The sequence below is a fragment of the Rana temporaria genome, chromosome 5, assembly GCF_905171775.1.
Source record: "Rana temporaria chromosome 5, aRanTem1.1, whole genome shotgun sequence".
NCBI lineage: Eukaryota > Metazoa > Chordata > Amphibia > Anura > Ranidae > Rana > Rana temporaria.
In genome coordinates this window covers 122,064,275-122,079,936 of record NC_053493.1, presented here as the reverse complement: position 1 = coordinate 122,079,936, position 15,662 = coordinate 122,064,275, and the positions used below count along the sequence as shown (strand labels likewise).

Sequence of the window (15,662 nt, the reverse complement as noted above, 5' to 3'; positions counted from 1 at the left end):
CACTGGGCCAAGCATGCAGGACCTTGGCGGGTAATACGGTGTACATAAGGTATATGAATTTATATTGTGTATTTTGCGGTTTGCCTGGATTTTGGCTTTAAACCAGAGTTTGACAAATTTGCTTGGAATCTAGGAGCCAGCTAAAAAAGTTAACGCATACTTGAGTAGCGCCCGCATATGAAAGCGGGGTTCAAACCACACGTGAGGTATTGCCGCGATTGGTAGAGTGAGAAATAATTCTAGCCTTTGACCTCCTCTGTAACTCAAAACATGCAACCTGTAGAATTTTTTTTTTTTTAAACGCCGCCTATGGAGATTTTAAAGGGTAAAAGTTTGTCGCCATTCCACAAACAGACGCAATTTTGAAGCGTGACATGTTGGGTATCAATTTACTCAGCGTAATATTATCTTTCACAATATAAAAAAAAAAATTGGGCTAATGTTCCTTTTTTTTAATTAAAAGTGTATTTTTTTTCCCCAAAAAATGGTGTGTTCTAATTAGAGGGAAGGAGATGGCGGTGGAAACACAAGGGAAGCTCCATTAGCATTGCTGGTTGTATGTCATACCAGCAGCCACCACAAGATGGTGCCGGATCACAGAAGGAACCACAGGCCTGCAGAAGGCCACAAAGCCGCAGCCTCAATTACCGGCCGGCGTGGCCCGACGCGATCGCACGGCGGGGGGAGTTGGGGGGCGCACGGAGACACAGGATGTGGTATTGCCAAAATATATATATGTATGTATGTATGTATGTATATATATATATATGTATGTATGTATGTATATATATATATATATATGTATATATATATATATATATATATATATATATATATATATATATATATATATGTATATATATATATATATATATATATATTAAAATAAATAATTCTACACTCTTAAATGGTAAGAGCTATGAATTGGCCCCCCAGTAGGATGTCATTTTTGCTTAGTCAGCCGACTTGTTAAATCAGTGTAGCACTGCATATGTAATGAGCAAATATAGTTGCCCCATGCACTAATTGCAAACAATACACACACAGGTATTTTCATTAAAAAAAAAAAGCAATTATGTATTGTTTTTTAAGCAATTCTGTTGCCGTGCCAAAAAAAATCTCTCTTTTTGCAAGAGAAGACACGGCATACTCGCCTTTCCCGTGGAACCTTCACCTTCCTGTGCAGGGTAACAGGGTGTATGCCAAATACTTGAGTGGAAAGAGGAACGTTTTAATACTATTTTAAAGCGGCCCAAAAGTTAACTGACAACCCTAGCCTTTCCTCCACTGCCCGGCAGACTAATCCCTCCTGGCTGCTTGCTGGTCCTGCAGCATTAGTAAAAGTATACTTATAAAAGTAACCATGTACCTGCTTTATAGACAAAACCCATCTAAGTTGTTAACTTGTTCTGTCCACCTCATGTGCTCCTGAGGCTTGGGAGGATATCGCTTGGATCTAGCTGGTTTACGAGTGTCAAGGGTAAATGCCCTCTTCCTCAGAGGGTATTACCCTTGACACACGCAATACACATGAATCCAGGTGATGTCCTCCCAAGCCTCAGGCGCACATGAGGTGGACAAAACAACTTTAACACTTTTGAGTGTCCTTTTATAAATAAATGCTTAGTGGGATAACGTACTAGGCTGGTGCACCTTAATTTTTTTTATTGTAGTTTATTTTTGGAATAGTGTGGACTGCTGTCAGTTTCCTACTACAGTGAGCTGGCAGTAGGGCGGGCATGATGCGCATTGGCCTCTTTTTTTTTTTTTTTTTTTTTTTTTGCCAACTTTTGGAGTGCACAAAGTGACTGCATTTTCACCTCTGTGCTGAGTTGCAGGGTGAACGGGGCACATGGGGGAAAACGTGTGTGTGTGTGTGTGTGTGTGTGTGTGTGTGTGTGTGTTTTTTTATGTATTTTTTTATGTGACCTAGTAGTGACTGATGGTTTTTCCAGTGCGAATGGGCAAGGGCACTTACAGGGTTAGTATATCTATGCTTACTTTGCTGTTTTTGAACCCTGAGCATCAAGGGGTGGGTCAGGGGGAAATATTGTAAATGAACTTTGGATTCACTTTAAAAAGCAGATGGAAGACTTGACGCTGATAAATGCAGGAAGGAGGTTAAGTAGTGGTTAAGAAAAGGAAGGTTAGAATTATGAGAAACTCTTAATGGCAGAATTAGCAGCTGGTAACAATTTAGATATAATTATATTTTTATTTTGTGCTTCAGAGTTCATTTATGTATATAAACACGTCTGGCATCTGCTGTGATTTGTCAAGCTCAGACTACCACAGAGAGTAAAAAAGGTGAAAATGGGATCTTATCAAGGCTGCTTCGGATATCAAAGTCTAGAGATCTACCTGCAATACTTCAAGGGACTTGTGAAGTGTTTTTTGGCAACCAGCAGGGACTATATAAGCAGCTGGTGGTTGTATGACCCAAGGGGTGTGTGTGTGTGTGTGTGTGTGTGTGTGTGTGTGTGTGTGTTCTTGGTAATTTTTTTACTAGTTTGTTTTTGCTTTTGAGCTTCATTATGTTTTAAATGCATTGGAAAACTGTTTTTGGCTAAATCAATTATAGGATCAAGGGCCAATTTACAGACTTGGATTTGTACTGCAAGTCAAAAGTTACCTGTAGATTCCAATGATGAGATGAATAAACGTGCTACATGTAGCAAATGTGGTTTATCTATCTATCACTGAGTGCATTGTATATCTCATAGAAGCCCATTGAAGATGGTCATTGGCACAGACTGTCCAATCAGGTCCACCTGTCGGTTTTTGAGGCAGACCTGATCGGACCCTGCATTGTCCTCTGACACCCGCCGCCATCTGGTCCTATCCGCCAAAAACAGATGGATGGTGGTTCTATCTTCCATTCGTCTGGCGGATCATGGAGTGCAGGGCTGTGTCCGTGTCTGCTCTGCATGCCTGCTCAGGAGAGAGATGCCCCTCTGAGCAGGCAAATTCTGCATAGTTGAGGTGCCTGTGTGAAAGGGGCATAAGAAGTTTGGATGGCCCAAATTTATGGCTCCTCACACCACCTCAAAGCACTAAACGGTGTACCCAATCTTGTGAAAAGTTTATTGCATTGACATTTAAGCTTTAAAACTACTCCTCACTAAGAATGAGCCAAACATCCGCATCCAGAACATGTCCAAAAGTTCTTGCATACATTCGAACACTGTTTAAAGTCTATGGGACTGGAACATGAGAAATCAAAAGTGTGAATTTTAAAGGCTAATATGCAAGTTATTTTATTGTCCTAAAAAGTGTTTGGGGACCTGGGTCCTGCCCCAGGGGACATGTATCAATGCAAAAAAAAAAGTTTTAAAAACGACTTTTCGGGAGCAGTGATTTTAATAATGCTTACAGTGAAACAATAAAAGTGAAATATTCCTTTAAATTTCGTACCTGGGGGGTGTCTATAGTGTGCATGTAAAGTAGCGCATGTTTCCTGTGTTTCTAACTGTCCCTGCACAAAATTACAATTTTGGAGGGGGGGGGGGGGGGAGTCATTTAAAACTACTTGTGCCTATTTATGAATTGTCGGTCCCAGCAATACAGAGAAAAGTACCTGGAAAAAAATGACAGGGGTCCCTGAAAAAACAGGCGTTTTTTAAAACATTTTTTGCATTGATACATGTCCCCTGGGGCAGGACCCGGGTCCCCAAACACTTTTTATGACAACTTGCATATTAATCTTTTAAAATTAACACTTGATTTCTCCCATAGACTTTTTTAAAGGGTATATTTTAGTTTGGTTTTAACTCTCCTTTCACTTTAATGTGCGTAGTCTGGACACTGGTAGTGAGAGAAAATCCAAAATTTGAGTTGTCCACAGAGCAGAAATGGAGGGAAAATCTTCCAATTGGAACACCTGGTTCTGGTGATATCTCTCACTTTGAAAAAAAGGCATTCTGGTTAATCACGGTGAGTTGCTGCATATGGTGAACTGTAATGTATAACCTGTCAGAGGACACATGTTCATGTTCCTTACTACCGCTGACATCTTCATCCATTCATCTTTTTTGGATTTGGGGTCTTCACCCATCTTGATTGGCTGACCTGGGATAATGGAATACCTGTGTAGGGAGTTGTTCATCCCAACATCTATGCACGTGCTGCTCGGTGTACATTTAGAGGAAACCATTCTGGCTGGCAGAAGAGGAGTTTTTATTCTTTTGCAAAGAGCCTACCTGTCGGCAATGTTTCATTGCAAGGCTATAGTTCCACCTTTTTTAATCTCTGCTTGTTCATAAGTCAAAGCCCTATGTGCAGCTTGTGCCTCGGATCCAAGTGACAAACGATGAAAGTATCTGCTTTTTCTTTCTGGAGCGAATGTGACTGTTGCTGCAAGTGTTCTACATTCGTCTAATCTCCTCACAGAAGAGCGCACAGCAAGTTCCAGCATGGTGACAAGTAGTCCGAGGACAGGCAGATGCCTTGCCACCCATCGTTCTCGGTGAGGCATCGGACTATGACCATCCTTCGGGATGTAGTTAAAAGTCCTCTTCCCAACTCTGTATCACTGGGTATGGTCTTTTGTACTTGGAATATTTATATTGCACCAGGCTTTGCCTTCCAATGGATGGTTTAGAAGATCTAAATTGTAGTACCCTTTTTTTTTTTTTTTTTTTTTTTTGTTTTTTGTTTTTTGTGCTGTAGAGTGACTATTCACTTTACTGTATAAATATTAATGAGCATAAATGCTTATTCTTTTTAGAAAATCGGTTTGAATGTGACAGGAGGCTAGAGGTTTATGAACAGCATTCAATTTCTAGAATTGAATAAAAAGGAACGTGCTGTATGTTGCATTGTATGATTATGCAGCTAATTGTCTTTCCAGCATAGTCTTTCCCCATAGTAACACATTTGCTTGCCTGTCTTATGATTAGGCCATATGGGCTTTTATGTGTTTTTATAGCTGTGCGAAGAAGGCACTGTGGCTCCTTTTTTTTTTTTTTTTTAAATAAAATTTAACCAGGACCACATAAACCTGATACTTCAGTGCTAAGAATTCAGAGAAACTGGTTATATATAAGGAAATGGTAACCTTATATGATGCAGCCCTCCTCTGATTTAAGAATCTTGAACTGTGCCGACAACAAAAAAGAAGGCGGAAATGCCTCGTACTTTATTGTAAGGTGAAAAATACAAGAGGTACTCGCAAACCAGGCTGGATATAAAAGTAAAATAAATTCAGAAACCAAAAATCTGCTCTCCAACATCATGGGTCCAACCAGATGACGGAACTAGCTGACGTGTTTTCGCGGGACTGGCCCTCTTCCTCAATGCAAAGACTGGTTGCTTTCCAACTTGCCTCTCCTTTTTTATAGTAGGCATATAAAACTCATCCCACCTGCCCTTGACAAGTTGGGAGGGAAAAGGGGTCAAAGGATACACCATATCATTTCACAATTGGGCCCCATATATAACTTTCCCCACTAGATCAGATCATAGCAAAAAATGCAAATTGCACCATATACATCTCACCTTCCAGCCATATGTCAGGGTGCTCGAAAATACATTTTGTGTGTGTGTGTGTGTGTGTGTGTGTGTGTGTGTGTGTGTGTGTGTGTGTGTGTGTGTGTGTGTGTTTTTTTTTTTTTTTGTATTCCAAAATGTAAGGCCCTGTTGCATTCACACCTGAGCGACGGTCGTTCGGTCGTTTTTCCGGTGTTTTGTAGCGCGTATTCATGCTGCTTTGCGCGTTTGCATACAGCGTCGTCCGACGTATTTGTATTTCGACGGTTTTTATTTTAGCCAATAGGAAAAATTATCTTTTCATCACTCAAAAACGACCAAACCGCCCCAATACGCGTGACAAAAAAGGGTCCGGAACTTGTTTGAGCTTCAGGCGTTCGGCGTCAGGCGTTTTGGAGTGGAGATGTGAACCATCTCCATAGGGAATAATGTATTTTTTCCCCTCTAGTGTTTTTGAGCTTAGCGCTTCAGGCGACAAAATGCTCAGGTGTGAATGCAGCCTAAAAAGCTCAACAAGCCAAATCCCATTAATTTCAATGGCCCCTGTTCACATCTGAGTGTTCTGTTCTAAAGCAAAACAAATCCAGTAAGTGAGCCGGCAACTCCAAATCCATATAGAAAATGTATTTGTTACATAAGAGTAGAGGTCGACCGATATGGGTTTTTCTCTGGCCGATACCGATGCCGATATTTAGAATTTGGGCCGGCCGATATATGATGCCGATTTTTGCGGCCGATATTTTAGGCCGATTTTTTTATTTTTTGGCAGGTGGCGCTAATTGGCACTGGCAGATTGCACTGGATGGAACCAATTGGCAAAAGCAGATGGCACTGATTGGCAGGTGGCACTGAATGGCACTGGCAGGTGGCACTGGTTGGCACGTGGCACTAATTGGCACTGGCAGGTGGCACTAATTGGCACTGGCAGGTGGCACTAATTGGCATGTGGCACTGGATGGTACTGGCAGGTGGCACTAATTGGCAATAGTTAGCACTGGCAGATGGCACTGGCAGGTGGCACTAATTGGCAGGTGGCACTGGATGGCCTTGGCAGGTGGCACTAGTTGGCACTAGCAGATGGCACTGGATGGCACTGGCAGATGGCACTGGATGGCACTGGCAGATGGCACTGGGTGGCATTGGCAGATGGCACTGGGTGGCATTGGCAGGTGGCACTGGATGGCATTGGCAGGTGGCACTGGATGGCATTGGCAATGCCAGGTGGCACTGGATGGCATTGGCAATGCCAGGTGGCACTGGATGGCATTAGCAGGTGGCACTGGATGGTATTGGCAGGTGGCACTGGATGGCGTTGCCACTGGCAGGTGGCACTGGATGGCATTAACAGATGGCACTAGTTGGCATTGGCAGGTGGCACTAGTTGGCATGGCATTGGCAGGTGGCACTGGATGGCATTGGCAGGTGGCACTGGCTGGTTGGCATTAGCAGATGGCACTGGCAGGTTTCACAGCACATAATGTAGTGGATAATGTGTGAAACTCTCTATACAGTTTCACAACTGCTGCAGAGAGAAAAAGAGGAGCTCAGATTCATTGCGATGTTGAAGGTGGGCGGGACCCGGGTTGGGCGGGGCTCAGCTGTCCACCAGCCAATAGGATGAGATCATTGGCTGGATAGCTGCTGAGTCCCGCCCACCCCGGGTCCCGCCCACCTTCAACATCGCAACGAATCTGAGCTCCTCTTTCTCTCTGCAGCAGTTGTGAAACTGTATGAAGAGAGAGTTTCACACATTCAGCTACATTATGTGCTGTGAAACTGTGAGAGCAGAGAGAGAGAGGAGCTCAGATTCATCGTGATGTTGGAGGTGGGCGGGACCCAGCAGCTATCCAGCCAATGATCTCATCCCATTGGCTGGTGTTGGACATCTGAGTCCCGCCCACCCCGGGTCCCGCCCACCCCGACATCAGCCCGACAGCTTCATTCTCCTTCGCACACACGGCTCTGCAGACAGTGTGGAGAAGGGAGGGGGGACCCCATGTTCCTCCTTCCTTCTCCACACTCTGCTGATGCAGATCTGCTAAATATCGGCCACATTTGGATAATAATCGGCCGATGCCGATTTCTCCAAAATGACTGAATATCGGCCCGATATATCGGCCAGCCGATATATCGGTCGACCTCTACATAAGAGTAAACAAAAAGGCTGACCCGTTTCGGCAAACCGCCTTCATCTCATCCGTGATCAAGGCGGTTTGCCGAAACAGGTCAGCCTTTTTTTTTTTACGCTTATGTAACAAATACATTTTCTATATGAATTTGGAGTTGCCGGTTCACTTACTGGATTAGTTTGCTGTTCAGAGCCAGAGCACCTAGCTGTGGATAAGATCTATAAATCTTATTTAGAGATTTCCCTGCTCAGATCGCTGCATCTGTTTATCTGGCCTGAAGCAAAACGTTTGTTGCTCAAAGTGTATGGGCTTCTTTTTGGAAGATTAGAAGCGTTTTTGGCCCCATAGACTTCAATAGAAACACCTGATGTTTTGTGGCTTGTTTTGTGCTCAAACAGCAACTCTCCACCCTTGGTCCACACACAAATGGAACCTCCACTGTCCGGATTCATCCCCTCCTCCGGTGTCACATTTGGCACCTTTCAGGGGGGGAGAGATGCCTGGTATTTGCACCCACTTCCGCAAATAGATAGCGGCATTTTCTGCAGTTATCTACGCCACGTGCGGAGCCCCCCCCCCATGTCTTCTGGGAAACAGGACCCAGAAGACAGCGGGGACCCTTTAGATCGTGCAGCGCGACTCGTGCATGCGCAGTAGGGAATCAGGAAGTAAAGCCGCAAGGCTTCACTTCCTGATTCCTGTACCGAAGATGGCGGCGGCAGCATCCGAGAGCCGAGCAGTAGATCGGTTTCGGAGGCGGCCATCGTGGGCGTGCTGCACAGGTAAGTGTCCTTATTTTAAAAGTCAGCAGCTGCATGATTTGTAGCTGCAGACTTAAAAAAATAAATATTGCGTTTTCTTGTTCGTTTAAAAATGTAACTGTTTGCACTGGGCATATGTGACATTGAACCATTTGAACACAATTTGGTTATTACGTGATGGCACTATCATTTGCTCTCGCAGCCGAGTGTTATTCGAAAACAAGTTTTTTTGAATGATTTTTCTTATGGTGTATGGCCAGCACAAGTCTCTGTGGCTAAAATCTAAGGTAAACAAATGTTTGGTACATTTAATTTTTTATTTGGAACAATGCTGTAATTGGGTCCAAATAAAAACCCACCTATCAGAAATGCAAGTCTTGTACTGTTTGCCCTCAGAGGGGGGCCTGTACTATAGAACTTGTGCTAAAAAGGAAATGCAAATGATGGCCTAGTCACCAGTGCCCATGTGCTTTGTGCAGCTGACCGTTTTAGGCAATATTGGCTTACTATGCTTGGTTGTGCCCTGTGTTTGTGTGTAGATGGCCATCTTGTTGGGCTTCATATATACTCGCAGCTCATAATATTGAGTTTAGGAGCTTTTGGCATTTCATTGCCAAAGCTTCTAAACACAACTCCATGAAAGCCTGTGTGTCCATGTACATCGGTTTTTAGGAGTTGATGAGGTCTAACCTCCCTCTCCTGAATGGGCAAGAATTGCATCCAGGATAGGAAGGTTTGGACTGTTCAAGTGTACAGGAAGCACAACAAAAGTAGCATGCGTGTCGGCTTCCCATCTTCATCTTCATCCTTTTTTGTACAGTTTTCTCCTCAGCAAGCTGTCATTGAAATAGTGAGCAGCAAAGTAGAGACATTACAACATCTCTCCAGATCCTGTGTGACTAGCAATCGGAGGCTCAGATATTCTCTTACTGTATATACAGCTTTTGATCTACAGAACTGGAGTGCCTAGGCATGTTGGCAGTGCTCTATTTCAGGAAGAATTCAAAGCAAAATGTACAATTTTTATTGTTTCAGGATACTGCTTAGGCAAAATAAATACAATTCTCTATTTTTGGAGCATAGGTCTACATTAAGGTGTCTGCGTGTTTTTTAATTGTGCTTTAACCCTAGCATCTGATATTAGGCATTTTTGGTTGTCATGGGTAACCGTCCCTAGGGGCACTTGCAATCTCATTACAACTCGGTGTGCACTAGAGGTAAATCGTTTGTTACCTCTTCTTCTGCCAATAGATGTTAGTGTTACTAAACCTAGGACCGTAGCCTACGCTCAATGTATCTGGTCTCCCACAGAACCTGAAAATGCATTATTTTTTTTTTTAGTAAATATAAACTGCTAAATATTTTTTTTTTCTCCTCTGTAGTTAGAAGTCACAAAACTGCTCTATCATTGTCCAGTCAAGCACTGGTTAAAGCTTGCAGGAAGAGTTTGCTGACTGTCTTATGAGGCTGCAAGACCCCTGACCCTTTGTCTGGACAGTGCTGATCGGCCTTTGCTGATCACATGCACTCTCCCAAGGAAAAAAGAAAAACCCTCTAGCAATACACACCAAACTGAGCATGTGCAGCCTGACTCCATAGACTGTCATGAAATTATACGGGGGCAGTGGAAGGAGGGGAGGATCAGAGAAGCCAGGATCCAACAGCCTTTTTACACAATGCGGGGAATTTACCCCTTGCGTTCCATCCACAGTGAGTATAACTAGCATGCTTTTCTGCATGTACAAACTGATTATACTGTTGTGGGTTTAGTAACTGAAGGCAACTTTTTTTTTTTTTTTTTAGCCCACCATTGCATTGAAAGTGAAAATAAAAAAAATCCCAAATTTGTCTCCAGAAAATGAAGAGGGGGGGGGGGGGGGGGGCGCAATATTCTAAGAAGTAAAGGGAAATCTCCCAAATGAGACATGGATGCTATAAAAAAAGGTGTGGGGGTTATTACCCTCCATTACTTGATCCAGAACTAAAAGTTTTTTTACCTGTAGTTCCGCTTCAGCCTTGAAGTGCTGTCTAATTTGAAACCTTCGGGGGGGGGGGGGTTATCTTTCACGTCTTATCACTATGATTGCATGCTGGTAACTGGCATGTGACTACAACCCAGTTATTATGTTCAAAGACGACTGTTTTGGAGTATGTACAATTATATTCTCATCCTGAGGGCATCAAATTGGGCCTGGGCAGATGGTTGGAATTTGTGGCCCTAAGTATATACATTATGGGTCTTAAGAAGCAATACCTTCAGTTTTTCTTTTGTACAAAATATACTATTCACAACTGCTTTTGTAAAGAATGTTCAGATGTTCCACATATCTTTCTGAAAGAGAAGCTAATAAATGGCAAGCAAAAAGCTGTGCATTTCTGTTCATCTCCCCCTGAGAGCCGGTTCACACTGGGGCGACTTGCGATCCGACTTCATGTCGCCTCAAGTCGTCCCAAGTCGTGCTGTAGAGAAAAACAATGGAAGTGAATGGGAGCAGTGTTAATACACACGACTCGATCCGACTTCAGAAAAGGTTCCTGTACTACTTCAATCCGACTTGTAGGCGATTTGTACCCATTGATTTCAATGGAAGTTGCCTCAGAAGTCGGATCACTGTCTTATCTGAAGCTACTTTCCAGGAAGATAACATACATTTCTCAGGGAAACCTCTCCTGCACCCCTCCCTCCCCCTCCCTCTCCCAGAGCTGATTGTTGTTTTATTGGCCACTGGAAAGTCTCCTGTCCTGGAGACGACTTCAAGTCGTGTTGTAAATCGCCCCAGATCGCCCTGTGGTTCATGTTCAAGTCGTGTCGGAGTCGCCTCTGAAAGTCGCGCTGGAAGTCGTGTCGCCCTAGTGTGAAAGTGTTGGTGCGAAGAATTATTACTATCTTCTGCACAGCCACCAAGCAGATTCTAACCTGGTATGCTGTTGGAGGTTAAAAGCTCTCACTGTGACAAAAGATCAGCTATGTGTTGAAAGTAATAGGATGTCTAAAATCATACCGACATTGCTGGCATGTGGTCAGCGTACAGCATGAGAACCCCACGGCACCTGAAAATCCATCCTATACAAGACTATAGACTATTTATTCAGTCTCCCAGTGATATTATTTTTTATTTTATTTTTTTCAAATCAAAACTAGAATGCTGTTGATTGCGTATTTTTTTTTTGTTTTTTTTTTTTTGTTTGTGTGTGTGTGTGTGTATGTATATAACAGTGTTAAGATATGACAAAGGGCCAGCATGACCTACAATGGTAGAACTATGATTGTTGGGCAACGGATCCAGTTTTTCCTCCCTTTTGCATTTAGTACTGGTGCACAAGCCTTTGTGTGCAAGCTCTCCATGCCAAGAGCTCAAACATTTGATGCTTGGTGGAAGGCCTCATTCACACAGGTGAACCAGGGTTTGACAACTTTGCTTGGAATCTAGGAGCCAGCTAAAAAAGTTAGGAGCCAGAAAATGCGCCCGGCCCCACAAGCTCATGCACAGAAGCGAACACATACGTGAGTACCGCCCGCATATGTAAACGGTATTCAAACCACACATGTGAGGTATTGCCGCGATCGTTGGAGTGAGGGCAATAATTTTAGCTCTAGACCTCCTCTGTAACTCAAAACATGCAATCTGCAGAATTTTTTTTTTTTTTTTTTTTAAACGTAGCCTATGGAGATTTTAAAGGGTAAAAGTTTGTCGGCATTCCACGAGCGGATGCAATTTTTGAAGCGTGACATGTTGGGTATCAATTTACTCGGCATAACATTATCTTTCACAATATTAAAAAAATTGGGATAACTTTACTGTTGTCTTATTTTTACATTTAAAAAAGTGTATTTTTTTCCCCAAAAAAAGTGCGCTTGTAAGACCGCTGCGCAAATACGGTGTGACAAAGTATTGCAACGATCGCCATTTTATTCTCTAGGGTGTTGGAACAAAAAAATGTTATTTGGGGGTTCTAATTGGAGGGAAGGAGATGGCAGTGAAAAAAAATTGATACCAGACCTTTATCCAAGCACAGGGGGGGGGGGACAAAGCACCTTGTCCCCATGAGGATGTCTTCATCCTCTGGTTCTTCTCCTCTCTCCGCTGTTTTCTTTTTACCCTTCTCCCGCTGATGTCTTCTTTTGCTGTTCTCCTGATACACTCTCCCACTGTAATGCTGGATCCACCTTGTGCCATTATTTATATAGCCATCGGGTGGAACCATCCAGAGGCCCCACACCTTGTGACGTCACCACCCATCATGCCCCGGGGGTGACGTCACAAGGGGCGGTGCCCCCGGGTGACCCTGCCCCATGGCGATATAAGCAATGGCACACAGCGGACCCAGAATTGTAGCATGAGAGGTCGGGAGAGCATCGGATGAAGAACTGAGGGAGAAGACGGCTGGCGAACCAGCAGCTGAAGAAGACATCAGCGGAGAGAAAAATAACTGAAGGATGAAGAAAAGGGAAGAGATGCTGGAGCTGCTTTACTTTGTCAAAAACCAGTGTACTGTTATTGTACTTGACTTATTTTTGGAGGGTGAATTGGTAGGGATTCAATGTACCCCATACTCGTTCACATAGGGTGGGGGGGCCAGGATCTGTTAAAGGGGCTTCCAGATTTCTATGAGCGCCCGCAGACACCAACAACCACCAGCTAGGGTTGTTTGGAAGAGGTCCTTGTCCCCATCAACGTGGACAAGGTGCTTTTGGGGTGGGTAGATTAAAAAAAAAAAGCGTGGGGGTTCCCCTTCAGTATCCTCAGAGCACAAGTCGTATGACAAAGTCAGATCAGTTAAAGGGGCCTTGCATTACTGTGTGGAGTTGCAGACAGAAGAACAGGAAGTGAGGATTTCTCAGAAGAAATGATGACATATAAAAGCAAAATCGGAGGATGAGGTAAGTGAAGGAGGACTGCACTAAGGTAAAGGAAGCTATTTAGGGAAAACAATTACCTTTACAACCCCTTTAAGACAATGTTTCGGCAATGTTTTCGGCGGACCAGTTGAGACGGCTCTCATAGGGAACCATTGATTTATACACGTCCTGCGACATTAGCTCCCAATGTCGGAGCGTTTGTCCTGCCAGTGTGAACCCGGCCTTGAGCAAATAGGACTACTTGTACAGGGATCTATGGAACACCTGTGCATCTCCGTGTGGGCAAACCTGGCCCTCCAATGAGGCCTAAAACTATGACCGCTGATTCAGTTCTATGTTGCAGGTAGTTCTCTCATTGTGGCAGCTTTATTCAACTGTTCTCATTCTTATTGTTTAACCACTTCAATACCGGGCTTTTATACCCACCTCCATACCGGGCCTATTCTGGCACTTCTCTCCTACATGTAAAAATCATCATTCTTTTGGTAGAAAATTACGCAGAACCCCCAAACATTATATATGTTTTTTTTTAGCAGACACCCTAGGGAATAAAACGACGGTCATTGCAACGTTTTATCTTGCACGGTATTTGCGCAATAATTTTTCAAACGCCCTTTTTTTGGAAAAAAAATTGTTTCATGAATTAAAAAAAATAACAAAACAGTAAAGTTAGCCCAATTTTTTTGTATTATGTGAAAGATTATGTTACACCGAGTAAATGGATACCCAACATGTCACGCTTTAATTATGCGCACACTCATGGAATGGCGCCAAACTTTGGTACTTAAAAATCTCCATAGGCAACGCTTTAATTTATTTTTACAGGTTACCAGTTTACATTTACAGAGGAGATCTAGTGCTAGATTTGTTGCTGGCACTCTAACGCACGCGGCAATACCTCACATATGTGGTTTAAACGGCGTTTACATATGTCGGCGGGACTTGCGTGTGCGTTCGCATCTGCACGCAAGCTACCGGGGACAGGGGCGTTTTAATTGTATTTTTTAATCTTTTATTTATTTTTTGACTTATTTTTTATTTTTTACACTTTTATTCCTATTACAAGGAATGTAAACATCCCTTGTAATAGGAATGTGTGTGACAGGTCCTCTTTATGGAGAGATGCGGGGTCAATAAGACCCCACATTTCTCCTCCAGGCTGGAAACCATGAGATCGGTGAAAAAAAATCCACCGATCTCATGAATAGTTGCTTACAGCCGCAATCGCGGCTTTGTTTACTTACGGGGACCCGGGCGTGACATCATCACATCGCGCCCGGGTCCTCCGACGGTCATAGAGATGACTGGTGACCATCTGGTCACCAGTCATCTCTATGCTTCCTGCAAGCGCCGTAAGATTCGTTCTCTGGGCCCCCGAAGGCACCACGGGAGAGCCCGGTGAAGCACCGGATGGCGGCGGGAGGGGGGGGATGTCCCCTCCCGCCGCCTGTAAGAACGATCAAGCGGCGGAACCGCCGCTATGATCATTCTTATGTCGTGCAGAATCGCCGGCTGAACAAGAGGATATCTGGATGATGTCTCTGGCTGCAGGCATCATTCAGATATTCACCCGCAAAGCCCAGGATGTCATTTGACGTCCACCCAGAATGGGAGATCCCATCTGTGGACGTCAAATGACAATGGGCCGGTATTTAAGTGGTTAAAAAAAAAATCTAGTGAAGTCCTGCTTTTACTTAATGGAGATGTGTAGTATTATGTTGAGGACTAAAATGTAATTTAGGTGCAAGGGAAATTTTTTACATTTTGAGGTTCTACCAGAGCAGGAATAAAACAGAAATCCTTCAGTGGGGATGCTTTCCAGTGTTTTTCCATGAGGGCATTTCCTTTATTTTGAAGAGATTTCCTCTCATTTTCCTGTTGTGTTTACAGGAAAGTGTGTGATAGGAAATCTCCCCCGATTTAAAAAAAAAAAAAAAAAAAAAAAAGTCTAAAACCCCTATTTCCCTACAGTGTTTCTTTTTGTGAAAATGGAAACCTTGCACGCAGAAACGTTTTTGAATTGAACCAATCATTTAAACGGAACTTTGACACACGCCCTATTTTGGCTTTCTTTTCTGAACGTAGATGGAAACTCGCCTACTTGTTGGTAAAGGTTGTTTTAGGTCATTCACATCTTGTATTTTCAGTTTAGTGGCTCTATATTTCAAATATCTATTTTTTATTTTAAGAGCTGTACAGCAAAGATGCAACTACTGATGAGCGATGGTCTCGGAAGTTACATTCTGTATTGGTTTGTCACTCCCACCTGCTGCTGGGAAATGGAGCCTTTCTTAGGACATGGCCGCGGGGCAGTGGAGATGATAAACAGGGTGGTGCATTGAGTGAACAGCTATGCAACAGTCTTTTCTGTGATTTAAGCTAGTCGTTTAATGGTTATTAGAGTTTTAATGATTACTTGAAGGC

The 15,662-nt window shown here is 43.4% G+C and overlaps 1 protein-coding gene across 1 annotated transcript in view; it reads left to right on the top strand.

Moving 5' to 3' along the window:
• The window catches only part of STT3B (STT3 oligosaccharyltransferase complex catalytic subunit B), a 190,091-nt gene that overhangs the window by 20,281 nt on the left and 154,148 nt on the right, over positions 1 to 15,662 (top strand). The window lies entirely within an intron of this gene.